Source organism: Ischnura elegans (assembly GCF_921293095.1).
Source record: "Ischnura elegans chromosome 13 unlocalized genomic scaffold, ioIscEleg1.1 SUPER_13_unloc_4, whole genome shotgun sequence".
Classification (NCBI taxonomy): Eukaryota; Metazoa; Arthropoda; class Insecta; order Odonata; family Coenagrionidae; genus Ischnura; species Ischnura elegans.
Genome location: NW_025791660.1, coordinates 5825415 through 5846522, shown reverse-complemented (window position 1 = coordinate 5846522; position 21108 = coordinate 5825415). Strand labels below are relative to the sequence as shown.

Sequence of the window (21108 nt, the reverse complement as noted above, 5' to 3'; positions counted from 1 at the left end):
AATTGATATGAATGAGAACTTCGTACGTAACACAGCTAGAATTTTTTAAAACTCCTATTATCGACGGATAGGCAACCCGCAATGCAAGAATTACGTATTTCATAAAATTATGGAAGTTGATTACCGATGATCGAGTTCATTTGAATATCTTTCTGATTAGTTAAACTAAAATTGAAAATATTTCACGCACAAATGCAAATACAACATCAAATACTGAATCTTTACATCATTGCCCGTGATTTTACTTGCTACCTTTCTCTAGGCAAAAAGTTCGGTTTGGCATCAGAAAAATGTTTACTAAAAATACCTTCATGGGCGATGAAGAACGTAATAGGTCCGTCCTCAAGGGCGTACGTGGCCAGAAGCTCCTTTAATTCGCATGGAAAACGTGACCACCGGTGGGTCATGCCGCCCATAGAGCTTAGAAACGCATGACCCACCGGTGGGTCATGCCGCCCACGGGGATAGACCAGCCATGACCCACCGGTGGGTCATGCCGCCCTGAACGTGTTACATTCATTCCTCGCTCATTTTTGTTACCTGTAGTTTTGATCTGGGCAGACTTAACACCTTCAAGGAAACGGAGTTTCATCAGTATTTTCAAGTTGGTTCAAAAGATATTCATTATATTTTTGAAGTTCGATTGCGTATATCAGTTAAACTGTTAGTTCTTCGCAGTAAACTCGGAACAGAGACATTCGGCGCCGTATAGAAAATTTATTGTCACATTTATTTTGCGCGACAAACTTTGCTAGCTCTAAATCCTGTTATTGATATTTAAAATCCTTCTGAAACGTAATGGGCTTTTGGATTCGTATTAATCATCGAAAAAGGCATGCCATTCCGTCGCTTAGTAAATACAAGCTTCACTACGTCTTCCATACTTCGGAAGCGGTCTGCTTTTGGACCACTGTATGAGAGGTAGGATTAGCTTCCCCTATTCAATGTGTTCAAGATTTCCATTTTCACACATTTGCCACGTACGCCGGACCTTCTATTTGCGTCCAAGTTCTTACTTCTTTCCTGCGTGGTATGTGATATGCACAAGCTTGGCTTTGTGACTACGTTTACCTCATTTCGACACCTTTATACTCGCGTCATAGATGTCAACACCTCACATTTTTTCTCAAGGATTTCTGATTATTATTGAAGATGAATACGAAGGACTTAAGATTACAAATCACCATTATAAATTTATTTCAGCCTTCCTTTGTTTAGACTTAACGTGCTCGATTGAAATACGTCGTTGGCGCAGCAATAGATGCCCTTTATTAGCCGAAAAGATTTATATTTCCGTAATTATTAGTAGAAATCGCATGTAAAAAGACGATATCTCGTCGATGGCGTCGACGTCTAAAACACATCGATGACGTCGACATCGAAAACACGTCGATTTTCGGACCATATAGACATCGATCGATGTGTTCCCATCGACGTTTTATCGATGAGTACTTCGACGTCGAATCGACGGAGATTCGACGATCCATTTCTCACTGGGCAAGTGGAGTGAGCAAAATTCAAGATGTCTGCCGTTACCACCTCGCATATAGAAAGAGGAATATTGTGAGTAAAACGATATCCACCGACAAAATTTAATTCCAGTGATTTAAATAAGGCATGATCAAACGACTACAATTTTGTTTAGAGGCGTCAGTCGTTCTAGGTCTCCATAAATAAGTTCAACTAACGCTCCTTCCGATACCCCGTGGCGTCCACTGGTCCGTGATTTGGCATCAGTGGCTCAGCGAGGGGGGGTTTTGGGGTTAAACCCCCCCCACCCCCAGAGGTAAGAGAAATTATCAAGTTAAACCTATTTTACTTTAATTGAATGATATTAATAATAGAACAGTTTAAGGATTAATAAAATATCGCTCAGTAAACCGTAAAACCATTTTGAATCGTTTATCTTTAAAATTCCGCAATATATTAATCTCGCACCTACTCGCACCTATATCCTGGTGGGTATTCCATACCGCCACACACACCCGTATTAGTTGCGCCTAAGACCCTCCCAACTATAATTCCTAGCTGCGCCCCTGTTTGACATAATTTATAATCAGATAATAATTAATTGTTTTACAATGGAAATCTATATGATACAACAAATATCATAATCTAGTATAATAATTTACATTTGTGCATCATTTTACTTATGTTAGTCAAGCTCTTATTCAATATAATACTAAAATATTGCGTGGACCTTACTGACTGCCTTTGATTCTGCCTGGGGCGCGATTTGTAAAAAAAACTTACAATGGCCATATAAACCACTCTTAATAAGGTATGATTAAAATAAAGTAATATAAAAGTATGTTGACCCATTGTATGACATGGAACGCATCATTAATATTCCCTGAAGAAATATATTTTCAATTAACTTTTCGCGTCAAGGTTCAAATTTACCGCTCTTCACTGCTGCACTGGAGTGAGGGAAGAAGAGAAGGTAGTGTGGAGGAAAACCCGGCGTTTACACTTTGAGTGCACTATAATGGACATGGAAGTTGTTGGAGAAATTCGAAAGGGATTTTATATCGAATTTCGCCTGAGATGCAAGCTATGCAATTTGGAAACTAGACTACGAACTCAAGACCCTAAGAAAAAGACTCTGAAGGTCAAAAAGGCAGTGGCAAGTGATATCATGGAAATAGTACTGTAAATTGGTGAAGTAGAGTTACAATATTGGTTATAGTAAGCAGTTGGAATCTTACGCGATTTCTTGCAAAAGTAACTCCAACTGTGTCTTTTGTAAAATTCGTGATCAACATTATATTCCGCACCACAAATTTCATTATTCAAACTTCTACTTGAGGTCACTGGCATGATATGCACTGGACACGGCTATTCGCAGCTGGAGGAAATTAGTGTAATCTTAGCACTTTGAGTGCCGGCCGCTAACGTTAAAGCCCTAATGAAAAATCCAGCCATTTTTTGCACTAAATTCGCAATTTTTTTTAAAAACATTAGCATCAAAAATATATTTATATCAATGTGTTTTTGCATAAAAATAGACTTTTCTCTTCTTTAAGAATGAGTTGAATGAAATTTATTGCTAACTTTTAAATTATTTTTTAATAATGAAAACCTACTGTTTTTGAAAAATAAAAAAGTTACTACAAATGATGTACCGCCATAAGTTGCATAATATTTTTATTGCGCTCAATTTGAACTATTTTAACTATGGAAAACATACAAAAGCATTGTTCCAACCAAATCGTTCAAAATTCTTGATGACAAAAAGGATCACTGCACCATGAACGAACGGTTCTTTCATTCAAAGAATTTTCACGTAAAGTAGGCTGAGATAAGGGATAAGGGGCAGGGTTTGAGTATCCACGAACATGCACTACTTAATTTATTCTTCCACATCTGCACAACTCCATGGAAGCCACCTCTCGGGTGTTCGGCAGGGGGTGACCAATCACCAGCATGCAGCATCTAAAAGAATCCCCACTAGCGCGCTCTCCAATGGAACAATGGATAAATAAAAGCATGCAATTTTCATCTACATAATACCCTGAGAGCCGCGAGAAAGAAAAGACATCAACCAGGAGAAAAAAGAATAAAATAGACCTTTTAATGAGAGAAATTGACAATTCAAATGAAATCGTTTTTGATAAAATCACCTTAGGGAAAACTATTGGGGAGGGAGCCAAAGCAAAACAAAGAGTAAGACCCCTTTTCTCACTTTCTTGCAAGAAGCAATAATAATTGGTAGCTCTAAATTCATCAATAAAATTAACCGCGCATAGAAATCGATTCACTATGTAGTCAGAAATCTGGGAATTCTTGTGAATAGAAACATGTCTTACCGACTCATACTAGGACGAAATTAATTAATGCCTTAGCATTTCCCATTTAGATTACTGGTCCTTGGTATTTGGTGATCTTACTGATGAACTTAATGAGAGACTTCGTAGGATCCTAAACTCTTTTTAACCTCCGCTACAATGAGCATGTGTCTCTTGTAGGGAAAAACTATCCTGGTTGCAGGTCATGGACAGACGTAATTATCTGCTCAGTGTTTTCAAATTCTGCTTATTCTCCACCTCAGAAGCAAAATACCTGATAGATATGTCCGAACACCAACCACAGTCACGCATTTCTAGAAGCGCGTCGTCCGACCTTAATTGCCCCAACCAAAGAACCACCAATTACCATCACTCCTTAATCGTAAGCTCAACAACTTTATGGAATTCCCTCCCCATCAACTTAAAGAATATTTCAAATGTGCAGTCCTTCAAATCAAAACTTCATTCTCACTTTTCCGGCAAAACATAATTCAATAATATAGAATTCTTAGTCATATAATCCAAACTTAAATAACCACTAGAATTTGCGACGGTTTTCCTCTTTTTTCTCTACGATTTTTTAGGTCATTATTCATTTAAATGTTATAAAATGTCAATTTTTGATTTATTATTATGTTAAAAAATACCTTGTTAAATGACATATTTACGTTTCCAGCTTTCGATTAAATTGAATTTGATGAACCGAAACTAAATTATTTGCTGTAATATGCTATTTATTTATGTTTATATGTAATTGTCTTATAATTAATGTTATCAACTGTATTGTGTATGTACTTAGCTCACCACTAATGTACAATTTGTCCTCTTAGGGGTATTTTACCCAGAGCTAATAAATTTTATTATAAGAAGGACAGAAAAAGCAAAAATATTTTGCAGATGTGGGCAGAAGCAGTGGAGGGGTGCAGCCCTGTTTTCCTGCCCTCGACCCATTATGGATACGACAAAGTGCAGCCAACCCGAACGAGGAAAAGGAGGAGAAAAAAGAAAGGCTGTTTTGGTTAATACTCAATGAAAAGACCACACAGTTTTCACAGCAAGTATGTTGAAAAGGATGTTCCATTTACCCTAAAAATAAAGAAATTACTTATGGAAATAGTTTTAAGCGAGTAATTAGTCACAATAAATGCCGGACGATATAAATTATTTTTGATAGTGGAAAGAAACACCAGATGCCCAGCCAATACATGCTGCAGCAACTTGACAAAATTTCATTGTTATGTAACTTACTCAAATGACTCATAAAGCCACATTTACATTTAGTCCTCATGCTGAGCAGGTAGCTCATTGGATAAAAGTTTGACTCCGTCGACATTATCCCGCTGACGGGTAAACAACCCAACCCCAGTGAAGGTTGGATCGGAGGAACATGAAACAAAAATGCAATAGACACCATAGCAACAATGGGAGACATCTCATCTCATCATCACCTGGATCACATTTTTTTGTCAGTTGTAAAAAGAAAACTATTTTACTTAATTTTTAATAAAATTTATTTGTAATTAAAATGCACAGCTAAACTGAGAAATATAATTAAAAATCAAACCCAGTTACTCAAAATAATATTCTAAAAAAAACTGGCTACTATGGCCGATAGGAAATATGAAATACAATAACCACCAAGGATGACAATGCAAAATCATGATACAGAAAAAACTTAAAATAATAAAATGCAGGACAAGGAAAATTAAATCCAGTCAATGCAATAAAAATATGTATATCCATGTCAGTGTAAGCCATTCATAACTGATACTTACTGTTGGTAGTAAAAAGCACATATATACTTTTTGACAGTGGTCCGAACAAAAATGTTAAAAATATGTTCCACTTAATGAAATAAATTCTTCTCCCACTAACAAAAAAGATATAATAAATATGAGATAAAAGATAGAGCAATATGGATAAAATTGGACTGCAATTACATATATGTATGGGAATAAAAACATGATAACTTTCTCAAATTTTTTAAACATCTTCAAAGCATGTCAATGGATGTAAATTGACACCATCTCATCAATATTCATAGGAAACCGTGTTAAGATTGGGGAAATTAATTGAATGACAATGATTTAAGTTACATGTCAGCCATAAGATTAACATTATTTGCAAATAGATTTGGCAGCGAAATTTTCTTTGAACACTATAAAAACATCTAGCAAATTTCATGCACTTAAAGAGGTTAAGCAAAACGATGGAAACCAATTCTCACCATTTGTCTTGACAAAGATAATATCTTCAGGCAAAAGTCAATTAAAGTGACAAAGAGGAGCAGCCACTTTCACAAATGGATTCATGAATATGATAGCTCAGTTATACATTCACTTGCCAACCTGGTAATGAGTATAAATTCCTTGCACAGCCCAATGCATGCGTTTTTCCAATACTGACTATAATTCAAAGACATGAAATTTAAATCGGAAACCGTAATCAAAAATACATATGATCTATCATTTTCATTCAAAATAGATAGGGCTACATACTCCCTCTTTATAAAAATAGAGTCAAAAATCTATTCAACGAATAATCAAAATGTGATTAATATCAAGATGTGATAAAACTGAATGATGAATTTTTGAAAAACTATGCAAGCATTTCAAGTATTCAATTTTAATTGAATAGCACAATGAGATTTGATATCCAGAAAGCGTTACAATCAAAAATTTTGTGACAAAATTAATGTCAGCAATGTCTTCATGGAAACCCTTGATTAATATAGTCTACTGATATCTTGACCCATGTTAAGCAGGATACACAGAATAACAGAAAAAACCATGCCTTATACTCGCACATGCTTTGTAAAGTATAGATCAATATATACTATACTTAATGAATTAATCCTCAGGATGATTTCCGTATAGAAGATAGGTACATGGAATTGATTTCACCATTAATTATTATTAGAATAAATGAGCATTGAATATTGCTCAAGGAAGAGATAACCAATCCTCCCAATATGGAAAGAGATAAGATACTCTGTAATAAAATACAAGCCTCCTGTTTGACGCTGGCCCCATTGTACCATCTCCTCCAAAGTATACTGGCCACGTTCAACTCTTGAAAGAAGAAAATAGAAATAAATGCGAGTATTGTTTAAGAAAGTAAAGCAGATACAATAACAAAGTACACTCCAGTTAAGACAACTAGCAGATACTGGTAAAGCCATGAAAACTGAAGCCAAGTTATCAACCTCAATAGCTTCTTTTCTATTGAATAAAACTTGATAACTTGGCTCATAGCTGGGTGCTAGACTTAAAGTAAAATCTCTCCAACATTACTTTTAATCAGTGAATTATCACCAAAGCTCATTAGATAGAAAATTAGAATAATATATAGTAAAAAACAAAAACAAAATATGGCACATAATTAACATAAATATAAAATTTTTTGAAAACAAGTACTTTCACAGTGATACTTCTGGTAAAGACCTAAAGAAAACATCAAAATTATGGCTAAAAATTTTATTCATAATAGATTCACTGAGACAGTCACATTGGGATATATGGTATCGCCCCAATTTACAAAGTTTCAGTAGATAAAATTACACAAAAAGGTTTTGAACTATCTTTCATCTCACATATATTGACAGGAATAATCGCTATGGTGATTCAAATAGGACATGATTACTTTCATGATTATGAATAATTTACATAAATATTATATAGGAGTTTAAAGATTCATTGATTTAAACTTCCGGCACCTTTATATCTTGCCTTCAATGTGCATTAAATAGCTTTATGTCACTTTCTTCTATGGAAATATGTAAGCAACTTGATATATAGGGATTTGAATGTAGTTCGTACATTTTTTACTTTGAAAAAAAAAATAAAATTAAAACACTTCTCCAGTCGTTACTAAGGTTTAATTTAACACAAAGTAGGAAGTATCCTGTTTCATATGTTAAATTTAATTACAACATAACAGATATATTTCCATTCAAGGACTCATTTATTACTGTAAGTGATGATATATTAGTAAGTATATGTAAATGAAACTGTATTACCATTGAAATTGTAAGATGAATTACTAAATGGCCTATAAACATATGGTTCAGAAAATGCATTGAATATTTCAATTGCACAATGATACAATAAAAATGCCATGGACATAAACTTCTAAATGTGATTTTCTTTTTGATATCTCTTAACCAATATGAATGAGACAACCAAAATGTATTTTAGTCCAAATACTGATTTCATTCAAAATAAAATATGGGCACAACAGGGGCCAACAGATAGGATGTGTATAAATTTTGTAGTTCAAATATGAAGAAAGGGTAAGTTTTAGTGCTAGAAATAGAAACAATACTCACTTCTGCCTTGTCTAGCAGCATTGGCACCACGTGGTGAAGGTACAGGGTAAAGAGGAGAGAAACATATTTCTGCAGAAATAATCTCCCTGCTTTGGATCCATCAAAAGTGATAATGGCAGGGACTGCAGCCGCGAGGTAACACATCGTCATCAACTGTGTCCTCTGACCCAATGCACGACGCAATCACCAATGTAATCCAACTCCCCTCTTCCTCCTCTCCTCAACCTTCTGCAGTGCACTCATCCACTCCAGCTCGCACTCTGCATCGCCATATGGCCTCCCACCATTGCAGAAGGCCAACTTCATAGACAGCTGGGAGAGGGCCCAAGCGAACTCAGCACAGACTCTTTCCTGGCTATCACCCCAGCAAACTTTTGTACCTATATAAACAGTCTCAGTTTCCAAATCACAAAATGAATACCAATCATCCCCATACCACTTAGAGGCATCCATGACCTTACGCTTCATCCTTCCAATATGACTAGAATAAGAGTCCACCAACACCTTCGCCCTATCATCCCCACTCAGATACTTCAACACGCACGCAGTGCAATCATCTTCATCATATAGTCTTTCGTATAATTTATGCATAATGCCCATTTCATCTCCATACAATATCTCAGTCTTTCCCAACATGGCATGCAAACACTCCTGCCGAGTTTTGGCCGGATCGGATGGTGGTGGGTGCACCACAGGAGCAAATGGACTCTGCAAAATCTTCCCTCTTAAGCCAAACTTAATGGCTGTCACATCCTCCACAGTTGAGGTCACTGCCTCTTCTAAACAACGCAATAGTGTATCACGCCCACACACCTGAGCCTTCAGTTCCTTCAAGGAGGACCTTAACTGACACCCAAGAGATTTTATCTCTTGGATCAAGGCTTCCAAAGAGGTCTTCAGGGATGCAACATTGCAATATGGTCTGGTCGTGGGTGTTGTATGGGCAGTGCTTCTGCTGGATGACGATTCAAGGCGGCGCATTACCACCTCGTCCCTCCGATGTACCAACGTTATCAACTTCAGCACCTCTGAGCGGTCTGAGTCTTTGGGGAACCGCTGAACCATCTCCTTAGCTGAAGAAAGAGCGTTCAATTGACTGTCATCCTTTAGGCCTGGGTCAGCCCCTCTTGCCAGAAGCTCTTCCACCCAATCAGCCTTGCCAAATCTCACTCCAACATGCAAAAGTGTACTCTGCTTTACTACCTTAGCATCCACGTTTTCCATGCAGTCCAACAGCTCTTTATGCTGTAGCAATGGACCAGTGAACATTCCATTCAAGAGCCTCTCCTCGACAAATTCTACACAACTGCCGGCAGAAACAATGCTTGCCATCATTAGGAAATAATGAAACAATTATTGTAAAAGCCTGCTGGGCTCAGCTGACAGTCTGGAAGTTACCGATGGAAAATAGGAGTGGTTGCGATGGTCAGTAAGGAGGAAAAAATCTCACCGTAGACATAAAATGGATGAAATGTCTGCTGCAATGAAACAAAATGAAAATGAAATTATTACCCCATAAAATTTAATTAGTGGTACCAGAAACAGAGAAACTCGTATATAACATGAGAAACAAGAATAATTGAAGGAGGAATTTAGTTCCGCAGACAGTAAAAACTTAAGTGCAACACAAATATCAGAGTTGCTTTTTAAGGGGATTATGAAGTGAACTCATTAGGGATGTGCGAGTAGTACTTTTTGATGTTGAGTCGAGGATCGAGCCGAGTTGAGTCAAGTATGGCGATCCCTGAACTAGGCAATACAACAATGCATGCTTTAACATGTCATTATTTTCCAATTCCCTTGAGTTTTCCAATCTGAATGCTTAGTTTGATCTAAAAAGGATACTATAAATAGGAAAGTTGTGGTAATTGCATCAAGATTAGGAGTTGAATGAAAATGAATCTGTCTGTAACAGTTCCAAATGCAAAATTTAAATGAATTTACCTCTAATAATACGTCTTCAATTTAATTAATGTATGTATCCAAACTGCTCAGAAGAGTGAAGAAATTTGTACAATTGTGGTAAATGTTATGTTCGTACATGAATCATGTAATACTTTATCCTTTCAAATTCTCATGCAGAAAAACTAATTGCTCTACATGGCCAGGCAGCAGGTTTTGAATTCATATTAAGAATTACTTCCTGTAGTAGTTGCCTTTGGCAACACACTAGTGTGGCTGGACATGTACTTTTTGCAAAAGTTTCAAACTTGGGAACCTTAGGAATTTTTATTAAATGTTATATCAATGATTTTTATGGATCTTGTATCTTTCACAAATGATGTCATATTGATTCTTTGAAGAATTTAAGAGGAAAATCGAAAGAACTATAGAACTAAGCTTTAGTTTTGAGGACCAAAATTTATTTTTCCTTGATTCTTACTTCGTTTAATCAACCACAGCCACTATTTTTTGTTGGTTCAATGAGGAAACTATGACCCAATTTCAATCATTCCATAAAATACATTAATTCAAACATCGTACAACTAACAAATGATCATTTACTCAATTAACCCCATTTCACACACTGCCTAATAAACCAGCATGTAGTTAACTAAAAAATGATGAACACATATTCCAAAAAAAAATTGCATGTGCGGGGAAGATCTTAAAAATAACTTCAGGTAGGCCGTTCCACTCCTTCATTCCTCTATGTAGGATGAATTTTTTCAAAATATATTTTCTGTTTTTCTTAACTTAATTTTGAATTAATGATATTTCCTTCCTATGGAGCAGGGTGAGTTTAGCTTTAGTCCAATTTCTTTCCAACCCCGTTCTTCAGTAAAGACTTTATATACCTTGTATAACCAATTCAACTAGGGGCTTCAATTTAACTTTTCTCATTCTTGTTTTTGATTCAGTCAACTAGCTAACTTTTGCTTATTCGTTTACCTAAAGGGATTGTAGGAAAACCAGCTCTTTATAAGCACAAAACTAAACATTGAAGTGCATGAATCCATAAATATATTAAATGAAAAGGTATTTGTTACGTAATAGCAGGTGACAAAGCTTTCCTCATGGCAAGAAAACAGTAAGAGTAGCTTCAACTTATCTTATCTTATTGTCTTATTGTAATAAGGCAAATTAAGATGTGGAAAAGAACCCTTAAAACTGCACTGTCATTTGGGTATACCAATATTCATTTCATTATCAATTCAAGGCAAAAAGTTGTAAGTAACAAAATAAATGTGTGACACAGCTATGATCTAGATTGGGCCTGTTAGGGAAACCAAAGAAAATACCAAATTATGAATCGAGTCAGAAGCTCATGATTTAGAGTCCCACCTGAATTGATAGATTCCAATGTTCACAGATGATCAGAGATAACACAAATACCTACAAAAAAATTAAAATTTAATTGCAGTACATTTGTTAGGCTACGAAGACCTAGATTGTCATCTCGATAAGAAAATTACATTCTACTGAGAAATCAATATAATAAAGGTATATTTTAGCAGTGATAACTACATGAGGCCAGCCAATATACATTGAAATCGTTTTAAAAAATCATCGATATGATGGTGACCACATGGCACCTAGAGTAAAATCTACAATACACAAAAATATCAAAATTTTAAATCCAAATTAACAATGACAACTTTGCCATCAGTTTTTGAAAACCACAAGGTAATACTTGCATTTGATGCAATACTTGTAATTGAAAAAGATGTTGTGCCATGAAAGAGAATATCCCATTTGTAGCACAAAGGAAACATAATATGAGTCCTCTATTCCCTTACCTATGACACAAATTAAGCACAGACAATTTCCAAGTTGAGCAAGGTAAGGAGTGTCCTGAATGCAGTTAAGGTCAATTGTAGTTCACATCAACTACATACTCTTCCTACAACATACGTTGCATGAAATTTAGCATTTTTAATGAAATAAAAACAGCCTTATCACAGTATATTTCATAATTTACTTTCAGCCAACTCATTTGGCAACGTTTGGTTACAACCACATGCTGGGTTCACTAAGGAAGAGCAATAATTAGCCTCATGTTTGTCATGTCCAAAAAAACCCACGCAATTCAAGGGTGGATAAGTTACTTAGTTAGAAAACAATGGAATCACAGCAGTTTACAATCAAGACATAAATACACTTGTGCCTCGAAATTCGTTATCAGATGGCCAAAGATAGTTATACCCACGAACAAGTATCTGCATGACTGTTCATCTGCGGCTGCTTACGTATCACCAATGAACACTTTGTCATTCTTCCCATCCAAACTATTTGCACACAACCAAAAAATGTCCAATTGCATTTTAAAACTATTTTCGGCATCAAATTTCACATTTTACGACTTGCTCTTCAGTAACAGTTACCAACATATCTCTGACATTCCTAGCACAGAACACTGTACTAAAACGACTGCAAATATAACCGGCGCACGATTTGATTAACCCTGTTGCATGCACACATTACATCTCTCTTTTTAATACTCATGCCGATGCTGATTCCACTTCATATGAATTGAGGCAAGAAGATGGACAGCAACAAAAGGAATGCAAAGAGTCCTCATCATGAGTGTTCCATTGTACAACACTCTCCCCTACTCGTATAATGCAAACCTCTTCCTTTAATGCCTCTTTTAACTTACAGAAATCTCTGGATGATGGAAAAATACTTTTCAGGAGGAGGTACAATTCGTCAGACACTTACAAGGCATGGTGGCGATTTTCAGCATGAAGTAAGACACTGCTCAGCGTTCACACGAAGGATGAATAATTGACTGCAAGGAAAACGAATGAACATCAAGTTATAACGCATAACATTGCCAATAGTAGTGTTTGCAAAACAGAACTAGTGCAAACGTAGCTTGAAACACAGATAAAAATATCTCACTTGCTCCGCAACCCAGATAACATAGGAAACTGCTCAGAAGTGGCATCTATCAAATGCCATCACATGCAAACATTGTCTCTACAATTAAACAGCTAATCCTCTGCCTAGCAAGAAATCTGGCTCAACAAAAAGATTTTGGGGACAGTATTGAGAATGCAAGAAAACCAAGTACCTCATTTTAACTACTCAACAATGAATAATAATGGAGCTTAGGATGGAAACGTCTAAAATTGAGAAGAACCATAAAAAGGCTATGTGGGGTGTACCATCATTTGCAAAAGTTGAGCACCAAATTGAGCGGCACCACATTCGCTACATTGTTGATTTCTGGCCACCATTAAATTTGAACCGTCACTCTCTGGGTATGAATCTTCATGGTAGCTCGGGAATGACTCACAAACGGGTCATCGTAACCTGGGAGGGAGATGTAGGAAATCATTACAGTGCTCAGACACCACCAGGAAAAGGCAAAACAAGGGTGGCATTTGAATATTATACCACACTTACACTTTCGTTAGAAGTAGAAACACTGAAAAAAAGGTTGTTTTTCGTCTTACCGGCAAAAAAGCATTAGAATGCTAACAGCCGATTGACGGCCCGAGGGAAAAATGGATGCTTAATTTTGGGCTTGGTGTACTTTTCCAATCGGTGAACATGAACATAGACCTGTTCAGCCATGGGATACCCAATCTCCAGTCGTCAATAAAATCATTTTAATTCTCACAAAATAATTAACAAAGTACGAAAGAAGCTGTTTTACAAAACTATAACTTAATATTTTTTTCTGAGATCAAAAATTTCTTCGAATTATTCTCACTTTTACTTGAAAGATTGCCAGGGAGAGCTGCAGACTTAGAGGTTTTTTTGATGCTAGCATGATTATTCTGGACGCACCTTTAGCTCTGAAACTTGTAATTATGCTGTGATGTTGAAAATCCAATAAAATAGTTAGCCTTATGCCCAACCAATGAGAAAAGTTATCCTATGACGTTAAACGCCCTTAGCTCAATGGTCAAGATAGCAAAACCAACATTGCGCAAAATATTTCTCACAATTTACTCTTAGTTATATCTTACTTACTTAAATCAACCTAAACTTGGGATACGCGCTTTCATTCCATGCCTGTTAGCATGCAGGATATCTATGTATCTATTTGCAATGTTAGTTTAAGTTTCATCAGCATCAATGCACATTGAAGGTAAATGATAAGGTGTAATTTTTGACAAGCTTTTTTTACCATTTACTATCATATACGTTTTTAGAGACTATTTTGCGTTAATTCTAACTTTTTTCCCAAGATTTACAATTCTTTAAACATAAAAATAGGAAAATAGGTTTGTGAGATGACGTGATGTTAAATGTCTAAATATAGATTATTTTCAATTTTAAATTATATCAATATCAATGCAAGGGAGGCTGCTTCCTTTATAGACTGTGAACAGATTTATTTCTAGGTAGGTATAACCCAGCAAAGATTACACATCCTAGCCTATTGGTGGTTGACTGACAAGACGTTTTACCCTACCCGCATGATATGAGCAGGACTAGTATGAGAAAAAGAATTAATGGGGATCCTATCAAGTAAAAGCAAGGTGAATTCTACGCCTGGATATGGATATCCACCGACAGCACTCAGCAATGCCTGTAGGGAGTCAAGAAATATTTTTGTGAGCACCACCATGAATGCGTAAATCTAATTAACTGCGTAGCTGTCTTTGAAAACATTGAAATATCTCTTCTGTTTGGCATTTCCTGAATTCAACCCGAGGACCTGCCTGCCTAAACCTGAAATTACAAATGTTTGTGTCCGCATGACATTAAGGACAGCCAACTTAAAGAGTTGCTTCACAGCACGGCTTTTCCCTACCCATGTATGCCCCCATTGGTAAGGTTTCCTGGAACACCTAAGGACAGAGATGATATTGAAAGTCAATTTCAACCATTATTCACCATTTTAAAATTCCAGACTGTGGATTAGGGAGGGAAAAATGTTTTGCGCATAATTTATCTGCTCCCTCAGCTCTTAAGGCTGAATTAGGTGCTCCTGGGCCATAGTCTTGGTCAGCTAATAGGTATTACACCACATCTTGCCCTACATCGGTATCGCACCTTTACCAGCCACAGACAAAGAAGCAATTTACCTGGGGTAAAACTTCCAGGCTGTAAGTGATTCTCACAAACTTCCAAAAAAGTGTAAATAGGGCCAATTTGTAGCTCTATCATATACATGTTGATGCCTTAATTTGCTTGAAGAAAGTATGCACAAGAAGAATAGTTGATTCATACTTCATGATAAGCCTTTCCTATATTTAAAAATAAGTGCCGGGGTGCGCGAACGATAAAGGGTTTCAATTACACAGGTTGTAACAAGGATTCTACTAAGTAGATGAGTTGGATTCTGTCCCTTTACATCAAAATTCTGTATTTTAAAAAACACCGACTTTAGAATGTTGAAGCCTTAAGTTCAAAAGTTAAATTCTACGCTCAATTTATAACCTTTTCTATGGAGAGAGCTTTTCTTGAAGGTTTACATAGAAAAGTTTCCGTCACTGCTCATTTACAAAACGATAAAGGGGAAAATTAATCTGAAAAACTTAACTGGAAAAATTAAATTGGTATGAAATGGCGACAAGTTGATGACAATTTGACGGCATACCACACAGATGGGCAACATAATTGCTGCAAAATGTACAAAATATCACTCATTACTTTCTTTTTTATCAGCTAAATTTGATCTTTTATCCTTTAAGAAATCACGTAAATGGAACTTCAGATTACTAGGATAGTTCTTATCCCAAAGATTAATAAAGATGAGCAGTTACAAACCTATAAAGTAAACCTTATAACACTGGGAATTATATTCACCAGTTATTCTGATTGGAGTTCCCTCAATGGAAACGCAATGATTCGTCCTACCGTGCTAACAGCACAGCATTCCCGTCGCAGGAGCATGCAAATTAGAAATTCCTGCAAAAATGCTAAAATTCAACATTTGGTACCCTCTCAACCAACAATTTAAAAAAATAAAAATAAAATATGGCTGTGAGGAGGACATTAAAATTTTATGCATGGAGAGATTTGAACGCTGCTCCTCACATTACCAGCCAAGCATTCTTCAACTGCACTCTTTAGGCTTTAATTGCTGAAGGTGATAATTTTGACAATTTATTGTAATTATAACGCAGCTGCTTTCATGTGCTTCTCGATTGAATGCACCTTGATTAAAATTATCCCTTTCTCAGTATTTTGGTCTTTTATTCGTTTATATAGCTATAACTTGAGCACAGAGGCTTTCCCATACTTCATACTTCGGCTGGTTAGTATAGGGGTATAGTGATGTTGTTGCTCGAGTTGCCTGCGACTTCAGTAAAGTATCGTCCTTATAATTACTATAATTAGTCATCATGTCTTTAACTAAATATTTGCATTTCTAATGAAGCAAGCGTGTGCATTCATTTCAAACGGATATTCTGTTAGGATTAGCTTATGCCGTTCTTTCTCGACTTGAAAGAGTTTATGACATGACCTGCAGTTCCAGTGATTTCAAAATTGCCTTAAACATAAAACATATCGCCAACAAACACAATTCCTAATACCTTGTAACCTACTTAATGCAAGTAGAGAAGTTAGTTAATGATGCTAAGTAAATATCCTATATTATCCCCAATTCATCACAGTTATATGTAAATGATTGCAGCAAAATATGACAACTTCATCATCAACGGTATAGTAGCATACTTTTATTAAACGCATTCACACTTATTTAGTTTCTGGGCACAATCTTTGTGGAAACCGAAAGTGGCGCCACTCAATTATTGCACGACTTTTGGAAATGATGGTACACCCCACTTAGCCTTTTTTATGGTTCTTCTCCATTTTAGAGGTTTCCATCCTAAGCTCCCTTTTTCATTGTTGAGTAATTAAAATGAGGTACATGCTTTTCTTGCACTCTCAATACTGTCCCCAAAGCCTTTACAAATGAGCGGGGTTGAAAAGAAATAGGTCAAAAGCTGGACTCACCCTGCTACATAGGAAGGAAAGATCATAAATTCAAATTAAGTTAAAAAAAACAGAAAAAAGACATTTGGAAAAAATCCTTCCTGCAGTCTGGGAGACCACAATAATTCAATATTCAGAAAACGTTGCAATGCCATTTTTCTTGCTTAGTTTTATATGATTATAACTGCTTAGCTATTCATGAACTTATATTTGATTACTATGCATCAACTATACAGATCAATTATTCAGTAAAAATATTTATTTTCCACAAAACATAAAACTTTATGTCTACAACACTAAATAACATTGTATTTAATAATCAAAATTTCGTCACGTTTAAAAATTTAGGCATCAATATTAAATTAAAATGGCTAATTAATTGGAAACAATTGTACTTATTTCGTTCATTCCTCTTCTCAATGTATTCTCCCGGAGCTGAGAGTGGACTCAAAGACCATTAATGGAATGTAGCCGGATATTTACAGATATAAAAACAAAAACGTTACTTTTCAAGACTGTGTTATCTTAAGCATGATAATATGAAGATAACAGGAGTTAATGACATACAAAATTGTCATTCTGAAAGCATTCACAATTTAAAAAATGCAGAACCCTCTCAGGCGTCTGCATCAGCCAATGGTTACAGGTTAAAAATCCATCAAAATAAAAAGGCCAAAAATAATCATCTCATTAGCACTGACAAATGTTGGCCTCTGATTGAGACTGCCTGGAGCGCCCAAAAGCTTTTTCGTACACGCAAACATTGCGATACGACTACTTCTTGATGAATAGAAAAATGGAGATTTCGTTTTAAGTAGTTTCGGACAAGCTTTCAGAAAGCGTGTAAACTTGGGAATAAGAACGAACTATACCATAGCAAATATTTTTTTTTGGATGTAACAAAAGAAATATTAGCTATCCATTCCTAACATACGATACGTTCAAACTTTGTTCATCCATTATATTATTTAAAATTTTGCTCTTGACAGGCATGCTTTTTCATACAAGGCAGTCACACAATAATGAATGATTCAAGGAAAAGCATAGATTAAATGCATTTGCAACTACATACCTACTCACCAAATAGGTTACGCAATCTGGTTGGAATGGGTAATCGCTCCTTCCATGACTTTCCTATTCCCAGTACAGAAAGGTCAATCCTGAAACATAAAAAAATTACTTCTGTTAGTGCCCCCAATGTTTCTCTTTTTTTTAAGTACTTCAGTAGACTGCAGTGGAGGCCTCTGCAGGAGAAGGAGAGGGGAGGAAGGCAACCCCTCCAGCCCCTGATGCAGCAAGAGTGACGGGAGGCGATAGGTAGTCACGCATTGTCGGGATTTTTGGGAGCCAGACTTCATCGTCTGGCTTTGCCATCTTCACAGTTGGCGAGAGCCTGAGTATTATCAGTTGGTTCTACTCCCTACATTTTTTTTTTCATTCATCACCCTGTCCTTCTTCATATCCTCCTCTGAAACTCGCAGATGCACAGGTTTACGAGCCAGCAAGTAGTAAGTTGTCCATCCCCACCTACTCTGAGAGACTTAATACTAAACTAAAATTCAATTATTCCTCTATAAGAAATGTCCGCAGGGAGGAAGTGGTTTTAGCAAGCTTAAGAATTGGCCACTGCTTATTAACCCATTCATACCTCTTCACCGAAGAGAGAATACAGCCCCAATGCTTAAATTGCCATTTTCCACATACAGTGTGACATATCCTGACGGACTGTGAGAGATATCTGACTGCACGGGTGAATCACAAGCTCGGAGATAACCTAGCAGAGGCACTAGCAGACACTCCCAAAAATGTTTCCCCACTGATAGCATTCCTACACTTAATTCGACTTTTCAATAAAATATAAAAAATATAAATGACACCTCTTGTAAATTATTTACATGTTAATTTAAGAACGGGCCTATTCCCCTTTATCAATTCCAGTCAGTGAGTGGTGAAAAATGGCCTTAGCCGCCGACGCACCCTCTAAAAGAAACACTACTACTAATTATTCCTACCCTCAACCTAGCACCCCTACCATTGAGTGTGGGCGGTATTTACCCACACTGGCACCCAGCATACTGCCCAACACCACTTAGGACTCCTGGATAAGATATTGCATTATATTTAAGCAAATACTGTTAATTTTTGTAAATGGCTTTACTGAGATGTTTCCTCACTAGAATGTGCAACACTTTCACATTCAATAGTAATTTATAATCAAAGTCAACAATATTTGTGTTAATTAAAGTAACTTTGCCATTTGAAAAAGTAAAAAATACTTATCATTTGTACTTTTAGCACTTATCACAATTGGAAAGAAAAAAAACTATGTAGTCAAAATTGACGCATTTTCAGGATTTTCAAACAATTATGAAATTTAAAATGAACCTCCCAATCAACTATATAAAAAATATGACTAGCAATTTAGAAAAAAATTAGAAACCAATGTAGAAAAAAGACATTTTGAACATTCCAGTTTCATCATTAATATTACCACATTATGGACATCATACAATTGATGTTTCCCCTTAACACATTCAGCCCGAAAGTAAAATTGTAACTTTGCCCAGATCTGAAAATTTTGTCAAGCGAAGCCTGCCGTCATCTATAGATGACATTCGGTCACAAAGTGGTAGCATAATATGGCCATTTTTGATGTTTCTTGGACGTCAATAACTTGATTAAAAAATTGACACTGTCAACAGAAAAAAGGCATGGTCAACATTCCCGTTTAAATATTAATATTACCACATTATAGACAAAATAAAATTAATATTTCCCCTCAATTTCCACAATGGCCATTTCTGATGTTTCTAGGATGCCTATGACTTGATAAAAAAAATTCTTTGAAAATTAAAATCAACCTATTTAGAAATAATATAAATGCCATACTGCACACACAAGTTTTGAAATAAAAGCCAAGGTGCTGATGCCAGTTTTCACAGGTTCCTACATGAATTATAGATGAATGGCCGTGAGGTAAAATTTTAATTTAAATTGCATAGATTTGAATGACCCATGACAAGCTTCACCTACATGGCACCTCAACAGTCACCGTAATGAATGAAGACACTAATTTAGTTGCACTAAAAGATTTCTTAAAATTCAATGCTACTTCGCTGACTGAAAGAATAGTATATAAAGGCATGTGTGACTGGGTTTGAAAATATTTTGCTAGGAAAATTGTTTCAAGACGAAATCAATGATTGAAGCAATGAACAATCAAAGTTACCTTTCATCAATGCTACAGCAGGTTTTTAACACTTGTCACATTGCCATACCTCATTCATTCACACAATGCCAAAGTATAAGCAAAGACCAGCATGAATTGACGTAAGAAGAATGATGCAGGTTAGAATGGAGCAAAACCGACAGAGCGGATCAAACCGGCCCTTTTAAATCACCTGGTAGTTGTTGCTTTCAAGCAAAAACATTATAAAGTAGTTGGAGTGGCTGCCATTACCAGCACATCGAGCTCTTTTTCCTTTTTGTAGAGGCCGCCGTTTAGCATCTGAGAATATTTCAAATATTAGACAGTTTTATTAAGGATTTTTATTAGTTTTATTTCTGAACAATTTAAGTTTGTTTTGGATCTGGCAGCTTAAAGCTGATTTGATTTACCAACAGTAAGTTAATATGATAACTTAGTGCTTTTAGTTGTGTCTTAAGCCCGTGTAGCCGAATAATTGATTATGGATACATGAGATTATGGATTACTTTTATTGGCACATTTTTTGCGCTGTGTGTCGAGGGGCAAAACCGTCACGGGAGAGTGGGGCAGGACCGACAGAGGTTGGATAATCTTAAGGCCGGTTTACGCAATGCATTAGTACGCACGGGTTATTGTCTAAATGTATGAACGCGAGACTGAACGCCAAAATGCACCATTAACCACCCAACTTGCACAAATGCATGCACAGAAAATAGAATCTGTTCTAATTTGGTTCACGCATTCATACATGTTCCGTTCCGGTCCTCAAAAATCATTCACGAAAACAGACATTAACTTGTACGTGTTAATGCATCGTGTAAAGAGGCCTTTACAGATAGGGATGATTGTGATGAAGGAGATGAGTAGGCTTGCAAATTTTGCAATGAGTGGTATTCGAGTTCCAAGAATACAGTGGATTGGATACAATGTTTGAACTGCAA

At 36.2% G+C, this 21108-nt stretch overlaps 2 protein-coding genes across 6 annotated transcripts in view; both read right to left on the bottom strand.

Annotated features, from left to right (window-relative positions):
• Nucleotides 1-21108, bottom strand: part of LOC124173173 — a 386795-nt gene that overhangs the window by 97369 nt on the left and 268318 nt on the right. The gene's annotated exons all lie outside the window — the stretch shown is intronic.
• Nucleotides 1-21108, bottom strand: part of LOC124173172 — a 246228-nt gene that overhangs the window by 223476 nt on the left and 1644 nt on the right. The window contains exons 2-6 of one of the 5 annotated variants that reach the window (XR_006868420.1): nt 20361-20467; nt 18032-18119; nt 12778-12847; nt 8116-9593; nt 5948-6859 (exon numbers count right to left, since the gene is read on the bottom strand). The exons of 1 other annotated variant lie outside the window; for it this stretch is intronic. The gene's annotated coding sequence lies outside the window, so the exon portion shown is untranslated. Of the gene's footprint in view, nt 1-5947; nt 6860-8115; nt 9594-12777; nt 12848-18031; nt 18120-20360; nt 20468-21108 lie in introns of those variants that run through there. 3 more of the 5 variants (XR_006868419.1, XR_006868421.1, XM_046552677.1) reach the window with 3 other exon arrangements.